We start from the raw sequence: 19,000 nt of genomic DNA on the forward strand, positions 1-19,000 counted from the left end.
AGCTGGGTACCTAAGCTCCTTGTTCAAGCACATAAACTGGATACTTGAAGTTGGGTTGAGCAAGGATCCATCAGGTTGCAGAAAAGCAGAACTGCCTTCTGCAGAAGTCACTGTCTTCCATTCCTGGTCATCAGCTCTTGAGTATAGATGCATAAAGACTCCTTTACATTTGGTTTGTAAAATCACCATTGTTCTGACTTCTCTTTCTGTAGAAGTTCTCCTGATTGCATCATAAACTGTTAGAGTTTAAGCCTTAGAAATTTTTAGTAAAGTCCCCATAAATACCTCATAGTAACCCTGTAAACATTTTGGATATTTGAAGTCAAGAAGTTAATCCTTTCTGTTCTGAAAAAGCTTTAAATATCAACCATAACACTTGCCACTAATTATAATTGACAGATGTTAATGGGTAAGTTTCTACCTGCTGCTATTAAATTTTTATGGACATCATCTGTATCTTTCTTTTTGTACATGAAAGGGAACAAGAAAATGTGGGATTATTCCTGACCTCTCCTGGATCTGTGAACAGGAATCTGCTATGTAGTGCAGTGATGGACTTAGCTCTGGGCAGAATAAATGCAACAGTTTTTCCTGCTGTTTTTCCTCTGGATGTTAAATGGTTTCCAGCTTACTTACCAAAGTTAGATTTTTTCCTAGGATAGACTGGGTGTTATTTAGCTGTTTGCTGAAAGGCAGATAAAGAGCTGAAAAAGAGAGCAAAAATACTATTTGCAAAATTAATTGTGCTTGCAGATTTGTTTCTATTTTCTCAATTATAGACCTCTGGTTTTCTGAATTTGAAGTAGTTCTAACATGAGCTAAGATGTTCCTACTTCTGATTTTGTTACTGCAAAGGCATGGTGAAAATGCTAACTTTAAAAGAAATGTTTACAGCTGTTCCAATTATGAGGCCTTTTTGGACAAAGAGACTGTCGTGTTTCAAACACTATCAAACCAGGGCTATGGATGATGAGGAATTCAACTTCATCAGTTCTTCACTTCTGCACTGACTTCTATCAAGGCATCCTACAGTGACCCACATTCCCAGGTGGAATTTTTCTCCAGCTCCTGGTGCTTATATCTCTCCACAGGTTTCTGCCCAGCCTCAGACATGTGCCTGAGGGACAAACACTGGGAGCTCCTGTAATCCAAGTGAGGAGTTATCCTTCTGCTATTCCTGTATGAAAGACAGGGCTTGAAGGAAATTTCAATCTAATTCCAAAGAATGTTGCATATGCTATCAGTTACGTACATGTTGTTTAGTGGTAACATGTACAAATTTCTGGATAGAGAGAAACATTTTTGCAAGGTTTGTTTCTGTACTGTATATTCAGACATTTTGCTATAAAGTTTGTTATAAACTTGTGTCCCAGCATGATTTTATGTTGACTTTGTTTCATTTACCTCCTGTATAGCACCAGCCTTGCTGAAACATGCAAATGCACTGAGTCCTACAAATGTCAATCTTTTAAAGGGGTTCAAATTGCATATTCACAGTGGTATTTTTCTCTGAACAAGTATTGGGGGGGGGGGGGGGGGGGGGGAAAATATTCTTCATTTTTGCACTACTAGAGTGATGTATTTGCAGTTCCTTATGCTTTGTATGCCTTGTAGTTGTTTTCCAGTCTTCAGTTCAAGTTTTTCCCAAAATAATTTTGTGTATTTAATGCTTTGTTAGCGGTAAAGCACCTCTGTTGCCAGCAGTAGACAACAAAATCAGATCCATTTTCTTGTTTATAAATACCTTTTGTGGGAGGATTTTTACTGAATACACGTTTTTTCCCAAAATAATTTTGTGTATTTTGTAAAAGCATAGTTAATGCTTTGTTAGAGGTAAAGCACCTCTGTTGCCAGCAGTAGACAACAAAATCAGATCCATTTTCTTGTTTATAAATACCTTTTGTGGGAGGATTTTTACTGAATACACGGTTTTTAGATATGCAAATAGATTTTTTGAGTGTATTTGTGATACTACTTAAATATATTTTGCTGTTTTGGATGCTCATTTCCATTTCATCTTTTTGTTTATGTCTTGATCACTTTCCAGATTTCTGTGCTCCCTTTTGAATTACATGAGGTTTGCTATACAGCTTGCTTCACAGGAGATTTTTTATAACTAGAAATTGCAACAGAGTTTACAGAAAATAGAGTATTTTGAAAATACTCCAGGAATATTTTTATTTTAATAATTTAGTAGAAATGAGAAATACTAACTTAAATTATTAATGCCTTTCACCTTGTCTTTTTTATCACTTATTCAACAAGCTAGTAAAAATGCTGTTTATACTTGAAGGCATAATTTTATAGAGATATAATTGAAGACTACATGAGTACTTGTAGTTAGTCAAATTTCTTATCTCCAGTAAGATCAAGTTCGTGGAGGGTTCCTGTGTGAGATCAAGCCTGGGAGAGGAAGTAGAAGGAAACTTTTGCTGCAGAATGGTGAGGAGGACAAATCTGTTTCTCACAGAAATTGCTGGGGAGGTTCCTGCACTTGGTGTTCATGGGACAGTCCCAGCATTCTTAAGCCTGGACTTGTTAAGTGAAGACTTTGGTGGGCAGTGGAGCAGAGTGGTGCAGTGATAAGGGTGGTGGGTATCTCAGTGGTAATCCAGTGTCCAGAGCTGCCAAGAAGGCATGGCCAGTTCTTCTGGCACGTTGGCTGGCTGAGTACAAGGGTGATTTAGTGGCACCTTTTGGTGGGTTGGCATTTTTTTTAACAGAAGGAGTTTAATTTTGGCTGTTGTACTGTGTGATTTAATTCATTAATTTTGCAGTTTCCTAATCAGTGTTCTTTTCTTACTGAACTTGTGTAAATCCTTTCTGTTCAGTCACAAATCCAGAGCTAGCCCTAGAGAACAGCACAGCTCACCCTCGGTGCTGCCCTGCAGATAATTCTAAGGCTCTTTGGATGGAGTCAGACAACCCAAGATATGTCTCCATCCATGGCATAGGGTTTGGGAGTTTTGCTAATTGTTTTTGGTTACATAGGACATAAAAACAAATAGCTCTGTCAATGTTGAAAGAATGTTTCTCCTTAGGTATTGTTACACAGATACATTATTATTGGAAAACAGGTGTAGCAAAAATTTCAGCCGTTGATTTGGAGCAAGAAAGGCACCAAGGCATTGATCAGTGTTACCTGCTGCACCAGCACTGCCCTCAGCTGGTGTCTGTTGGCTTTGTGAAGTCAAAATCAAACTGTTACTGTTGGATTATAATAGAGACTAGAAAGCTGGATCAGTAAAGGCCCTCGGTATTACAGAGCTCACCTTTACATACTCAGGCCTTGAAGGAGTTTGACTTCCTCACACAATCATAGGCACACACCTTAGATATTTGTGAGGGGTTGATCATCCTGCAAGCAGCAGTTGAAATCTTTAGGATACTGAGGAGGAAGATATTCCCTAGAGGTGCCTGCAGCATCCAGCTCCTTACTAGCTCCAGCTAGTGACACAGAAATTTAAAATTTCACTCCTTGCCAGCATGGAATTATTTTCTCTATGGAGTAATTATATAGTCACTTCAAGGTGTAGTGAAACATTTTGGGCTCTTACCTCAGATACCACTCTGCACAGAGCTAAGGACATGGCAGTGCTGATGCTGATGGACAAAAGCAGCCAGCTCTGCTTATTACAGACAGTTCTGTAGTTAATAACTGCTAAAACAAATCCCAGTGAACCTGGCTTTACTATCCCAAATGCAAAGCCAGAATACTCTAAGATAGTCTGTGTCAAGAGTATAAAACAGGCAACTTGGCTTCCTATGCAAATCAAAGAGAACAGATTCAGATTGGCAATAGCCAGAAGAGAAGTAGAAACTTTTTGCAAAAAAAATGTTTGCTCTATAAATTCTTTATAAGGTCCCTAGATACTGTGGTACTGAATACATTATAAATGCATAAGAGATCCATTAAGAGAGATGGGGAAGGGAGGGGGGAGAAACTGACAAATTAGATTTTTATAGCTGAAAGCCCTAAAGATTTCTTCTGCCTTGCAAAAGAGTAGACAGATTTTTATCCTTAGACAAAGCTTACTTCTTTTCTTAGGAAGAAAGGAAGGGGCCAAAGAAAAGGAAGTTGAGAATCAAGAAAACAAAAAGCCAAGAGAAAAAGTAGTATTATCAGATGGGTCTTGTTCAGTGCTGTGGCCAGCAGAACGGGAATCATGGACCTAGAAAGGCTTCAGGACTGATCAGTTTAGTTTCTTTTGGAGGCAACCTGTGTACCTCACACCAGAAGTATTACATGGCCCATCCTAATAAACTGACAAGATGGACAGGCAAATTTCCATTCTGGGCTCATGTCCTGGCACCATTTAACATTCTGAAGTTGGCTTCTAAAAATTATTATCTGTGGAATACAGTGCCTGAAAGAGGTACGGCTGCACTGCTACAGCTGGCTGAGCAGTGGGGCTTTTATAGTACAAGGCAATATAGTGGATGTTACCTGATCTTGGGCACATTCCCCCAGTGATGTTTGTGCATGAAATGTCTGCTGCAGCACTTAAGGAGGCTCCATCTTCTGCCATGGCTTGTGAGGAAGGTAGCTCAAACCACTTTAGCCAGGTTTATGCCTCTGTTTCATTTTACTTTCAGGTAAATCTCCAGAAGTTTCTCTGTATGAGGAAACGTGGTACTTTCCAGCCTGAATTAGAACCAGGTTTCTAATAAGAAAAATGGCTCACCAACTAAATTTTTTAAAGACTGAGCATGTTGTGGTAAGAGATTTGATGAATGGAGACAGAATACAGTGCTGTCATACATGGACAAGGCATGTGAACTGGAGAAGGACAGAAGGCAGGGCTAGGAAGAGAGCCCTATAAAGGAACAGCATCCTCCTTGTCTTGCATCCAGACACACCACAAGACTGCTCTAATCAGGCAGTTTAAGTATTTTGTTATTGCTGCTTGTTTGGCATAGGTGTGTAAAAAGAGATAAAGCTGTATAATACTAAGATGAGTACCAGGAAGGATTCAGATGGTGGATGTGCAGCCTACCTCAGCTACAAATACGAAAGGACACAGTGGGCTGGGGCCACTCAGGAGCTTGCCCTTGTCTGAACAAGCCAGAACAGGTTGGTACCACCCACAGACAAGAAGAAAGTTTTTGGACCAGCCTGCTCTTGGATGTACAAAAATGTGTACATAAAGATCAGGATTAGCTGTTGGAGACTTGTAATAGATGTAGGGAGTCTTTCAGGCATCTTCACTTTGGAGCAAGCAATTCGGGGATGCTAGACTTAAGTTTAGTAAGTGTGGGGCTCCTGAACATCTGCTCCAAAATGCCACTTGGATATTACAAAACTGTGTTATTTAGAGACAATTTCTGTGAAGGGGGCAAAAAATACCAGAACCCAAACCATCAGAAACACTAGTATTTTTCTGCAATTCATTGCTGTGTGTCAGGTGCCCTGTGGCTCTTTTGAGGAAACAAAAGAAATTTATGGCAGCTGGGATGTTGCTACTTACAATTGCACAATGAACTGTTGCCAGAGAAAAGTAAACAGCTCTCACTTATGCACACCTTGGAGAGAAGTTTTGTTGGTCATCGTATGATGCTGGATGTCAAGTTGCAGCTGGAGTGTTGTTCCTATTGTTCATTTTCCAACTTTTTTACCCAGCTGTTCACTAAATAACCTTAATAGAATTAAATTACGAATCCTGCCAGAGGATGGTGCAGATGCTTGTATTGATTTGAGAGATGTGGGACAGATTCATGGGAGCTGTACCCTGGGCTCTGAGACACAAAGCTGGTAACCTAAGATCAGGACCCTTTGAACCATTCTTAAAGCTCGTCCTGTTTTGGTTGCTCTGAGAAACATGGTGCTGGGCTGGATGGGGCTCTGACCAGTTCCAGTGCAGCTGCTCTCAGTTTACATTGTCCTTCCCCCTAGAAAACCTGCTGCCCTCCTGTCTCCACAGTGAGCAAAGGATGAAACAGCCCCCAAGACCAGCACACTGCTTGGTGCTCGCCAAATGGTGTCTACCACGTGTCACCTCACAACTGAGATGCACTAGCAGGTATCTGTTTGGGGATCCCAGGATCTTTAAGATCCATCAGTAAAATGTTTTCATCTCTAGGCCCATATGAGGTTGTAGGGCAGTCACTCTGTGACCCTAAATACCCAAAATGTGTTTGTGTGCTGGTTTAATCTCTAATGTTAAAACTGAAGTAAATACCCAAAAGCAGCACTTTGAGGAGAGAACTCATTCGCTTCTCTCTTATTTTTTAGTTAGTTACTGCTCTTTGTATTTCCAGTGAACCTAGGATGGTTTTAGTTGAGTTAGTTAAGAGTTTTTATGTCTTCAGAATTTATGAGCCACTCAACTTTAGACCACAAAAAGAAAATAAGTCAAAACCAGTCAGAGAGATGTCAGTTCACAGCTCATTCCAGTTCATCCATCTTTCAATTCTCATTTATTTATGTGGTAATATTTCCCACAGCAGAAATCCCCAGTTTGAATGCATGGCTTAGATACAGCTCTTATTCAAGTTATCACAGATTTACCCCAAACCCTACTCAGACAAAACCATAATGAGAATGGCACCAGCAGAGTAACCACTGAGCTTGCAGGCGGCTGTGTGAAGCATCCCAGTGCTGTCATGCAAGAATTCCGTATCTGTAAAGCTCTGGACACCCACATCAATGCTTCTGCCTGCAGGTTGTACTGTCTAAGAAACACTGGATTATTTATTGTCAAGTCAAAAGGAGACATAACATACTTCAAAATCCCCTGATTTTGTGGGATATGTAGTAGGACCCAGCTAGCACTTTTCCACCAAATGTTATTTTGACACCAAAGAAATTCAACTCCACTTTAAGCCCTCCATTTGGGTTTCCATAGTGTACAGCAACGTCCTCTTCCTGGACCTGAGCTGTGTACAGCATCACATGCATTGCACACAAGGCTGCACCTTCAGGGCTAGAGAAGAGCTGCCCTGTGGAGAAGCACAGCTGGCCATTTCCCCCCCTCCAGGAGAAGGGGGGACCTGTCCCAGAGCTCCCAGCTGCTATCAGCACATGGTTTGATGGTGCAGTGCTGCCCACACCCAGCATTTCAGGAAGGCAAGGTGTGCAAGGGTCCCCGAGGACATCAGCAAGGCAGGACAAAGTTGATGAACCCTGAATAGAGTGGCTTTTGGTGGGCACCTTGCCTCCAGAGTCAGCTGGACACAATCTGCTTGTAAAGCTCAAGGTTGTAGATATGATTAGATAAGACCTCCAAACACAAGCTCTGTACGAGAGCTGCTAAGAGGGGTAAGAGACTTTGCTATTTAACTCAGTAATAGGTTCCAGTACTCACTGAGGGCATTGGAAACTGGCCTTGATTGCCAACACTCCAGCTAAATTCAACAGTATTTTAAGATTCTTGGGATAAGGTTTCCCCACTCGGGAGAGTGTGATGCTCCTGAGTAGAGCATGTCACCTTCCTGGGTGGGGCAGCCGTGAGGACTGGGGAAGGTGCTCCACCAGATTGCTGTGACAGCAGGAGGGAGGTGCTGCTCTCACTGAGCAGCCTCAGGAAGTGAACTGTGACCACCCACACCTCCGGGGATAAGCTGTAAATACCAAGTTTGGGGTAGAAAAGAAAGTTCCTGTCTCCTTGCCAAACAGTTGTTGCTTTAGTAGGGCAAGGGGGTGTAAAATTCCAGAAGCAGCTGGTACTTGTGTACAACAAAATCCCATCCTGTACAGCCTCGTGGTGCTCACAGGGAAACTAGCAGTGAGTATTTACTTACCAGCCTTCATCTCAGGAAACCATGCATGAATGCAAGCACGGGAAGCTGCATTTTAAATGTCAAAATATGCTTTAAAAGCTTCATATCAGCTATACTTTTCCAAACCAGAAAAATACCAACAAGAATAATACAATGCAAGAAGAAATTAAATTACATTTTTCTCTTTTCCCTTCGTAAACCACACTCTTCTGAAGTCCAGCACTAAGATATTAAAATGTTTTTCACCAGTGGCATTTTGCACATCAGGAAGAGCTCATAATTTTATTTTGAATTAGCATTTGCATAATCAGTTAGTCACGTCTATTTCCTCTCATGATTAAGCATGCTGTGTAATTGATATTCTTCTTCCCTGTAGTGTGACACAGCACGTGACTCAAAACTTGCCTTCACAAAGATACTCATGAATGATAATGCACAACGCATGCAGAAAAACATACTATGTTTCCATATTCTCAGGCTGGAGGAAAAGTGCTGTAGTGCTCCCTGACTTAGCTTTCTTCAGAGGACTGGGTGGTGCCTTTGATCTGAGAGAAAATATTTGCCAGGAAACACCAAGAAAGTTCTCTCCACTTGTAATTTTGTGAGTTTGAAGAATGTTGAGAGAAATGAGCTGATCAGACTGAGCACATATCAATTTATCGTAAGAAGGACAGTAACTCCAAAGACTGTTTCAGGCTTCTTTTTCATGGTTTTTGTTGGGGGTGATTTTTAAGTATTGAATTTGCTTTGGGAAATGAGCCAAACTTATACTTAGAGAGTTACTCCAAAAGAGCACAACCATCCCCGTGAGGGTTTTGCCCTGTACAGAATATGGAAAACAAGAACAGAGCTCTCTACTTCATCAAGCATTTAGAGAGGTATCACCTGCCCAGCCCCTTCTCCCTGTATTTAAAACTTCTTCCACCCTAACCCAGACTTTTCAAACTTTTGCTAATTGAAAAGTAAGCCGCTGGCAAGTATAAAATTTTAATATTAACCCACCTGAGACATCCAATGTAGAAGAAAAGTTTTTAAAGAAATTGAATCTGAGGAAAGGATAATTGCTGAAGCAACCCCTGGAGGAAGTGAAAACATTTGCAAACCAGGACCCAGGTGCTGACCACAGGCTTAGAAGCAGCTCTGCAGTGCTGGGGCAGTGAGCAATGCATTCTTCGCTGCCCTATGCCTACCAGCCCTCAATGTCAGCTGTATGTGTTTCTCCACTTCTTAGCAATCCTTAATTTCTTATTCAGATCAATTTCTCTAATTCTAAAATGATTCATGATACCAGGCAATGTCATTATATTACAAGACAGCTTAATTTACAAGTTAATTTCATGCCAAGAGCAAGGCAGTAGAATCCCTAATTCTAAATAAGATCTATTTTATGCCAAATATCCTTGCCAAAGCACTCTAATGAGCTGGCACCAAATGGCTTCACAGGAACATCCTACTGTCAGCAGTGTTTTGTGTTTTCCAGGCATTACTGGCACTGTATGCCAACTCTTCTTTTTCCTGCATGTGATTGTCAGTTTGTTCTACCCTTCTCCAAGTAGTAAGCATGTGAATTGTCTCTCTCAGCCACTACACACACTAAAAAAGCAGGTCACTTCAGTATATTTTACTTCAGCTTTGTCATGTCTGGAAATATTTAACACTACTATTAAATATTTATATATTGAAGCAGTTCTGTGACTGATAGAGAAAGTGGTCAGTGCTGGAGTCTGAATCACAAATGCCAACATAACACCTCTCATTCCTACACAGACAAGAGAAAAACGGTGGGATTCAGTTGCTCCAGGTGCTTACATGAAATATCCTGAAAACTGCCCAGCCCAAATGCTTTTTGCCTGTGAAGAAGCTGAAGATGGCCACTCACTGGCCTGGTAGGAATGAGAATAGAATACTTTAAGGCCTCTCCTGACAAGTATTTTCCTCTAAGGAGTAACCAAACAATTAAACCAAAACACTTCTTTATCTCTATTTATTTAGTCATAGTGAGACAAGTTCTAAGCTAGGTTCTTACAAAACTGCCATTAGAAGACTTTCCCTAAGTAACAGAATAAACTCCAGAAAGAATCCCAATGTCTCTCCCCATTGCCCAGCAAATACAACACATCCCTGCAGCAGCAAAGTGTACTGCCTCAGTGTTTTAACATTACAGGTAGAGTATTGTTACTCATGAGTAGTTGCACACATTAACTGATATGTTTTGTACTGTATTGCTATCCACAGGCATTGACAGATGAGTATAACTAAACATTTAAAAGAGAGAAAAAAGGACAAAATGAGGGAGAAACAATTTCTTAGGATGCAGGGTGGGTGTGTTTCCTTACACCTGTCCCAACTGAAGAGCCTCCTAATGGGACAGATCGTGTTTCTAGAGATATAATAAAAAGCCAGCAAAGCTGGGGAAGCAGCACACCAATACCTGGCTCCTGAGCTCTGCAAAAGCCAGTCACTCACACCACCCAGAAACCTGCTGCTTGTGCTCATCAGCCAGCACTCGGGCCTCAGCAGGTTACTTGCTGCCTGGGGGTGGGACTGGCCTCTGCTGATGTAAAGAAGATTCAGGTGGTGCAGGCAGGACATGATATGATTTCAAAAGACTGGAAGCAATTAAAGAACATTGTTTACTCCTCCTTGCTGTTCCATTGTGTCTGTGTTTTCGTGGAGTCCCTTACTCCAAAGGGTTGCTTAGTGCAGTGATATGTTTGTGAGCATTAATGCCCTGTGCTGTAAAGCACCTGCTTCTTCCCTCAGCTTCATTAATTGCTACAATGGACAACTTTCCCTCTAAAGACCCACCTTATCCTCCACTTCCCTGATCAACAAAGCCTTGTCCTGAGTGGCCGATGACTTAATGTCTAATTAGCTGCAAGGTAAGGATGAAGTATGAATTTAGATAACCAGAAGGCAAGTTGTAAGGTGGGGACTTCTATTTAACAGACTTTAGTGCTAAGGTTATATACTTGAAGGTATAAAGGTAGAATTGTGACCAGCTAGAAAGTTGCTCTCTCCATAAGAACTTTATGCTGTCTCTGATCAAGGCTTTCAGATCGCTGCTATGATGAAAAGGGATTATTTTTAATAATTAATAATTTTAAATAAATTCCAGTGAAGCTGCAGCAGTGCTGTCTTCATGCTTTCTGTAATTCTGAATGGCCAGCCTATGAACAGCTGGTGAGAATTTAAGATTTATTTTGTGAATCTACTACAAAATGTTGCTAGTCTGCCTTTAACAAAATATAAGAAAAATGAAGGAAGATGTCTGTTTTCTTGCAGATTGGGAGATAATTTATATTACTGTGACTTATTAAGCTTGTGGCTTTTATGGGGTTTTTTTATTCTTTAATGTCGTATGCACATTGCTATTAAATGTCATTAATATTGCTATGAAACATAATGAATATTGTAAAATATGGGGTCTGAAGAATTCATGAAATGCAGCATACAATTTCATGAAAACTGGGCATGTGTTGTCTTGGAGTATGCCCAACTTAGAACATATTTTACTGAGATTATAATTATTTTCATTATACACTGGCATCTATATTTTATTAAAACTTCAGGGAGTCTTTAAAATACTTTAGATATTTCATGAAAATTGCTGAATATGAGAAGACAACTTCTTTGGCTGAAAGTTATGTTTTTATAGAACTTTTTTCAATTATACGGATGAAAAATCCTTCTTCATTTTAGAAAATGAAGCAGTGATGCTCACTCATCTTGTTTTTCTAAGCCTGTTTGTTTATGGTGAGATTTTCTTCAGTTGTAAGATGGCTAAACCCTCATCTTTTTCTTTCCTACCTTGCAAGATCCTGAAAACAACCTTGAAAACATTTGCTGTCAACAGCTTGGAATCATGGAGTGGCTTGGGTTGAAGGGGACCTTAAAGATCATCTGGTTCCAGTTCCTCTGCTTTGGACTGGGGTGCCTCTCACCAGACCAGGTTGTCAGTGATCCATCCAGCATGGCCTTGAACGCTGCCAGGAATGGGGCATCCACTACTACTCTGGGTGACCTGTTCCAGTGCCTCAGCACTCTCACAGTAAAGAATTTCTTTCATATATTTCTAATCTCAATTTCCCCTCTTTCAGTGGGATCCCATTATTCCCTGTATTACTTCAGCTCCTGATAAGAGTCCTTCTCTGGCTTCCCTGTAGGTCCCCTTCAGGTATTGGAAGGTGCTGTGAGGTGTCCATGCAACCTTCTCCAGGCTGAACAGCCCCAGCTTCCTTAGCCTGTCCCCATAGGAGAGTTGTCCCAGTCTCCTTATCTACTTCGTGGCCCACCACTGGACTTTAGCTACTTACTATGTGGGGTTCAATCTCTTCCTCCTTAGATTCCTCTTGCCTTGTTCAAAATTGCAAAGGAGAAAATTGTGCTTGAAAATTGGCTCATGTTGCATTACTGTGAAAAGCAGGCAGACTAACATCAACTTCTTATTTGGATGACTAAAAGATACAGTGTTCCACACCCTTAGTTAAGAGAAGTTTGTATCTTCCCTAGACAGGAAAGAAAATTTTCTTCCCCACTTTGTTTACCACAAGTAAGCCACCACATGGTCAGGAGTCCTCTGTGTGCTCCTGTGGCATATGGCCAGTGGGGGCAGGTGGGTGAAGTTTTGTTGTGGGCCATTGATCAAGAAAAGCTGACCATCAGCAGAAATAGCTCCCATCCCTGCAGCAGGAAAGGGAAGAAGAGCTTTCAGAGGATGTTGGCAGGGGAGTACTTGGGAAGGCCATGGAAGAAATTTCATGCTTTGAATGTCTGCAGGAAATAAGCTAACAATTGTTGGTGGTTTCCACTTGCAGACTGTATCTAGTGTTAGAAAGCACAGATGTACTTGTTCAAGACAAATGGAAACTCAGTGAGACACAGGCAGATTGATTCCCTCACAGAATGCTGCTGGCATGAAAGGATATGTCTTGATGTAGCAGAGCAGATGAGAAGGGAATGCTGCCTGGCAGTGTTACAGGTGTACCTTCGGTGTATCCTGCAGATAGGTACAAAGCTCATTCACCAGTTACAATAACCTCTGTAGGATTCCCTTGTAGAATTGCCTTGTTAGGCAATTAAATGCTCTATCACTGTGGCATAATTCTAAGTCATCTGTCATAGGTGTCATCTCAACAACCTAATGAAAAAAGTGAATCAAACTGCTTTAAAAGTCTCTTTGTTTCTAGGCTGATCCATAAAATTGCTTTCACTTGCTAAATCTAGCAAGTGACATAATAAAAACACTCTTGGGGCAGGTAGGTTGGGTGATGATGCAGTCTGATCTTGGTCCTCTCTCTCATCAGCCCTGTGCACAAGAAGCTCTGAGGGTCTGGCTTTGTCAGCAGCTGAGAGAGGCTCACTGTGGGCTGTTCTCTGATGAAATACCACCTAGTTTGTCAAAACAACAATAAAATGCTGGACATCTGGAGTTTGCTCAGCTTCCTATGGCAACGACGCTTGAAATTGTTTTATCAAGTTAGAGATGTTAGGTTCCTACAGGAAGTAGAATGCAGAGGGGATGGAGGGGAACTCTGGGTGCTGGTTACATCCTGAATATCCTGTTGCCGTAGTGTAAAACATGGCCAGTGTCATCAAATCATCAGAGGGTCCAGCTAGGAGATTCAAATCTGCAGGTAACTGATTTCTTTTTGATTTTGCTACTCATGAAGCCTGCTGCTTGTTCTTTGGAGATTCTTCAATTTTGTTTTACCTCTCTGGTTAATAAAATGGGCTAACCCAGATGCCTTTTGGTTCAGGTACCCCTTCATGGGATACTTCACAAGTCTGTTTGGAACCTTCTCTTCTTCCCCAAAGTCACAGAAGTCTGACCCTTGCTGGCTGACCCAATGCTGGAGTGCCACTGTTGTATTCTGCTGCTGCTGAAGCCCATGATGTGCAGGTAAAAGTGCCCACAGTTTTCTCCACAGCTGGATAAGGCCTGAAGGCAAAAGGACTACTTGATCCTGTTGTGAAGCACAACAGAAGGGCTGCCATGCATTAAGGCTTATCTTTGCTGTACTACATCAAGAAGCAGTGAACTGAAAGTAGCTTCAAAACAAACCAAGGAACAAACACTGTCTTGGCAGTCAGCATACTCCATTTGGTTTGCATTTTTAGTTCACTGTGGCTTCTTTTATGAGCAGTAGCTGAACTTAATGTGAAATAAATACCCTTGTGAAGACATCTTTTCCTTTGGATTTGTCATCTAATCCAAAATGTTGCAGTGTCACAGGAAAATAGATATTTTAAAACATTCATTCTATATACCACTTTCTTGAATTGTTTTGTAAAGTAATCTTCAAGGGACATTTGTGTGGTTGTTAATGGTATCCAGTGGAATGACTTTGCCAAAGCAAAGCAGGTACCCTCAGATTTTACAGAGTGAGTAATGCAGTATCACAGGCCCAGCTCAGGAGAGCCCAGAGCAGCCCCCAGAACTCAGCAGCAGCCCCCTGCCCTCTGCCCCCCCAGCTGGCTGCTGCTGTGCTGAGCACCTGCAAAGGAAGCAGGAAGCTGGAGCCTGCCAGCATTATTCTTTACTGACAAAACAAAAAGTAGCTGGCAAAAGTTGAAGGTTGCTTTGTGGTGTCTAATGCCTTCCTCAGCTTGCTCAAGGCAGAGTCTGGGACATGGAGACCGAGGTGATCAGAGGGTAAGTTAAGGTAAGAGGTCTAATGTCAGGTCTCACAGAAGGACACCAGGTTCACAGCCTCATGATCTTGGTTCTTTCAAGATCCTGGTACACAGGAAGAGGCAACAGACCTCTATTCCCTACAAATCCAGTTCCTCCTATTTCTCCAGTTTTACACACCTGGTCATTCTCCCAGAGTTGTCCCAACACTTAACCTTTTCCCATAATTTGTCTTTCTCTTCATTGCAACCCCAGGTTTTCTCTTCCCCAGCGTTTGATCTTGTAGACTCTGCCCATGGGAAACATTAACAGGTAGTTTCTTTTTGAATTATCTGACTTGTAACTCATATAAAACAGATATTTCATAGGGTATTTCCTTTAAGTAAAAGGAAGAGAGAGACAGACAGTTTCCTCCAACAGTTCTTTCTAATTTCAGCACTTTGAATTATTTCTGTCCATGAGAAGCATGAACGTTACATAAGCCGGATGGTGTTGCAGTTCAGTGACCACTCTGTGTCATTGTCAAATGGAAACTTCACAAGGCCACATTTTATTGACCCAAGAGACCTCCTCCAATATCTAAAGAGAGAATTAAGCTCTACATGCAAGTCCCTCAGAACTGCACAAGGTGTTTTGCTCTGGCTAGAATAAGTGTTGAGTAACTAAGAATATTTGGGATATAAATAAATTAATGATTTTCAGTTCTCATTTTCACAAAAGATGGGATCTTCACTCACTAGCACTAAAAAGTCCTGTTTTATGAAATGGAAAATGAATCTGAGAACTGCTGCCTGTATTCACAAGTGCCATTCCACCTAAGTACAGGATATGGTAGATTTCAAGCTCGTCTTGAGTACATGTATGTGATATAGACTTCCAAAAAAACCACTCTTTGCATTTGAAGGGCATGCCAGCTTCATTCTAGCAGTCAGCACTGTAATGTGATCTGCAGATGAAGTTGAAAACTTATTCATGAATACACAGATTACCTATTATGGTGACTTAACCTCTTGGAAGGTTAAGATGCTCTGCTTCAGGTGTGCCTCTGCAACAGCTGCTAAAATGTCAAAGATTTACAGATATTACCCATGAAATGCAATCCTTCAGTTGCTGGAACAGACACAGCTGAGGCCACAATAAAAATGGAAGAAGCAATGTAGAAAACAGGAGTGTGACAAGTCTCTGCATTACAGCAACAAACTGGATTATACTGACCAAAAAAAGATTAATGCATTTTAAAGATGTTTTCTCGTGCCTGCAGAATCTCTGAAAACTAGGTCACATGTTTTGGTGGCTAAAGTTAAGAATTCAAATACCATCAGTTGAAATAAATTAGACATGAAATTTTACCTTCTTATTCTAAACAAACCTAGCACGGACCTACTGTGTTAAGATCCCCTTCTCTGGCTGCATTTTCAAAACGAGTGCGGGCTGACTTGGGATTCTGTCCAAAATTGTTTCAATGTAGTTTAAAAATTCCCATCTGTATTTCTGGGATCCTGTCTGGGACAGGTGAGGATGAGTACAAGGTTGTGTGTGCACCTTCAGGACATATCCTGGTGGAATGCTTAAGGCAGCCAGATTTAACTTCTCATTGTGATATCCAAGACCATTGTGATGCTACAAATTAAAGCCTGAAACTTAATAGTACTGAGATAAAATCCTTTTACTATAAATTTTACTGCTGCTTTAAAAGAAGCTAAATACCTGAAATTATTTGAGGTCTGTTAATTTTTTATGAGTATTCGCAAAAGCATGGAAAAGGTAGCTATGCCAAAATTCAATTTAACCTTTGTTTCTTTTATTTGTCATTTACTACAGGTTTGCCACATAAAGAAAACTGATTTCTAGTCTGTGAAGAAAGGACAATAGAAGCTTTATAATGTCAGGGATATATTCCATCTGGAGCAGACAGAGATCTCCAGAGCAAGAGCAGGGAGTGTACAGAAGGAGGTCACTGAGTAGCCAAAATAGTTATCTGAGTTATTTACACTGAGAAAATTAAAATAAAATAGTCTGGTGCTACAATAATATTTCTTTTTAGCAAACTTTAAATAGCCACTAAGCATGTGATATGTTGACAAGAAAAATGTGATGCAGCCTTTGTAAATCTGTTTTGTTTACATTACTTGTTCTCTGCATGAATAGAGGATCATGATTTTGCTGCATTATGAGCATAACTTTGCCTATTAAAAATGAAGTATGTGCATCTAGGCTTGGATAAAAATAAGTGAGTGGGATGATTTTCTTGACTAGTGTCATCATAGATGGATATCCATGTCACAGGAACAGTTACATTCAGTTAAAGATTCTGGAAGTTTTGGTTAAAAGTCTTCCATTTTCTACCAAAAAGGGAAATTTGCAAACATTCTGCTTTGGCTTATTTTTTTTATTAGCAGCAATTCTAAATACTGTAACAATGCCACAAATAGAAGTGAAATAAAAAGAGAAAATTTTGCAAACATTCTGCTTTGGCTTTTTTTTTTTTTTATTAGTAGCAATTCTAAATACTGTAACAATGCCACAAATAGAAGTGAAATAAAAAGAGAAAATTATAATTTTTTAATGCTTTGGATATAATGAGTATAATGCTTTTGAGACCAATTTTTCAAGACTGCTCGGCTTCCCCAGATTGTGCGTGAATAAACAGCATTCAGTGCCTCCTGAGGAGGATAGGTCCCACAACATACAGTCTGGGAATAATGTAAAGCACCAGCACCTCCCAGAGGATGCTGACTGCTCCCAGCTCTGTAGCACCCCAGTCTGTTCTCCCAGGCAGTCATCTCATTTTAGGAGTGCAAATATTGATAGAGATGTGAGTTAGGGCGTGACATATCTTGCAAATGCTACGCAGGAAGATCTCAGCGAAGCCCTCTCACAGGTGCACTGCCTTCAACACACGGTCACACTGCCTTCAGTCTCAGCCAGGGAAGGATTTTCTGGTGAAACAGAGATCTTCCCACTCCAGGAACAAGGTGTAAGAGCTTCAGAAACCCATTCAGCTCATGTTGAATCAGGCGTATAAAGCAGACACTTCAATTTCTAAATAGAAAATGTTTAAAACCATTTGGTACTGAGAAATTTCAGAAGAACTTTTGATATTCCACCTTACTTGAGTTATAAGTTGTACCATTACTTTTGCAAGAGTATGAATATGTCACAGGCTAAATCCTCAATTTTTTAAGGAATTAGGTTAATTAAATTTCATTTAAAACTGGTGTGTGAGTAAGCATAAAATATTCCCAGTCCAGAACTAAAACTGATACATATTACTGCAGGAAACTTGTTTTATTTTCCTGGTAATGGATAGACTCAAAAAAGTGCAATTATTTAGAGTGCTACAATTCTACAGTATTAAAAAAAAAATCTTAAAATCTTCACCAGATTATCCATGCCAATAATCCAGAATTTTTTTCTTTTAAAATGCTCTATGATCGTCTTACTTGAGCTGACTGCTGGCACTGTACCACACACATGTCAACATATTCTCCCCTTTCATTTTTAACCAGATGGATCTAAATGAAAACAGAGGCATGATGAGATTAATGGAGTATTTATTACCTAACCCTGAACTGCAGGAAGCATATTCCATGGTGAGATAACAAATACTTCCTGTTAGAGGATGATACTTCTAAGAGTAAATCTAGTAACATTTAATCAAGTGCTCTAAGAGCTTTGAAAGCCAGCAAGCCCCAAATGGTCCAAAAGAGTTCAAAGGAATTTTTTCCTTCTTTAACATCAGAGAAAAAAATTCTTATAATTCAAACAAAACATGGGAACATTCCTATTCCTATAGCCACTGATTTAAATAGAAATGAGACAGGAAATCTGAAATATGAGGCGTTATATGCTGAGAGAATATGAGTTCACAAAAGCTGTCTCAAACTTGAAGTTAGGTAGAAGAATGAAAATATCTAAAGATAATTAATTAAATCACATGCTTGAGCTAAATTGAAAAAAACAATATAAGTTTATAAACAGGCCCAAAAACCATGACGTGTGGAATTGTAGAATTTCAGTACCTCCACTATGTGTCTTCAGTGCTGAGGCTCAGAATTTAAATTCCTAAACACTCATTCAGCTGTTGCCTATGTCAGGAATCATTAAACTCCTGTTTCATAGAGAATGTAGGTCTCTAAAGTGGAATTTAAATCAAGCACATGTACTTAAATCCAGCAATGCCAGTCAAAACAAGAGACCCCCACATTTCCACCAGTGCAGGAGATACAGAGGACAGTGAAACAATCCAATCAAAGGATATTAAGCTCAAAGCCTTGCCTTATAAAACACATTCTGTCCTTATGGACCAAAAAATATTTAAGTATTCCATTTTTAAGTGGAACAATTTTGAGTAGGGATTCCAAGCACTCCTTCAATGAGGAAAAATTCCCTTCTTCAGGAGTTTTGTCCTGTGAGTTCAAATCCTCTTCAGGGAAAGGGAGGATCAGAAACTCTTCTCCAAGATCTGAAATGAGAGGCCTGAGACATGAATTCAAACACTTGACATTTTGAAAAAGTATGATTTTTTTCCTTGATGCATTTCTAAGAGCATTCTGAAGTACATCCATTTCTTACTTTCAGGGAAAATTACTTTGTTAAGTAAACGTAAAGTTATGAGCATTTATCAGTGCCCAAAATCTACATATA

At 40.2% G+C, this 19,000-nt stretch overlaps 1 long non-coding RNA gene across 1 annotated transcript; it reads right to left on the reverse strand.

Moving 5' to 3' along the window:
* Positions 1–16,944: 16,944 nt before the first annotated feature.
* On the reverse strand, positions 16,945–18,484 carry LOC120510787. The gene is made up of 3 exons (XR_005629589.1): positions 18,376–18,484; positions 17,797–17,868; positions 16,945–17,395 (listed from the first exon to the last, which is right to left on the reverse strand). It is a non-coding gene; the product is annotated as an uncharacterized LOC120510787 (long non-coding RNA).
* Positions 18,485–19,000: the final 516 nt, after the last annotated feature.

Source organism: Passer montanus, unplaced genomic scaffold (genome assembly GCF_014805655.1).
Source record: "Passer montanus isolate IOZ18808 unplaced genomic scaffold, ASM1480565v1 scaffold6, whole genome shotgun sequence".
Classification (NCBI taxonomy): domain Eukaryota; kingdom Metazoa; phylum Chordata; class Aves; order Passeriformes; family Passeridae; genus Passer; species Passer montanus.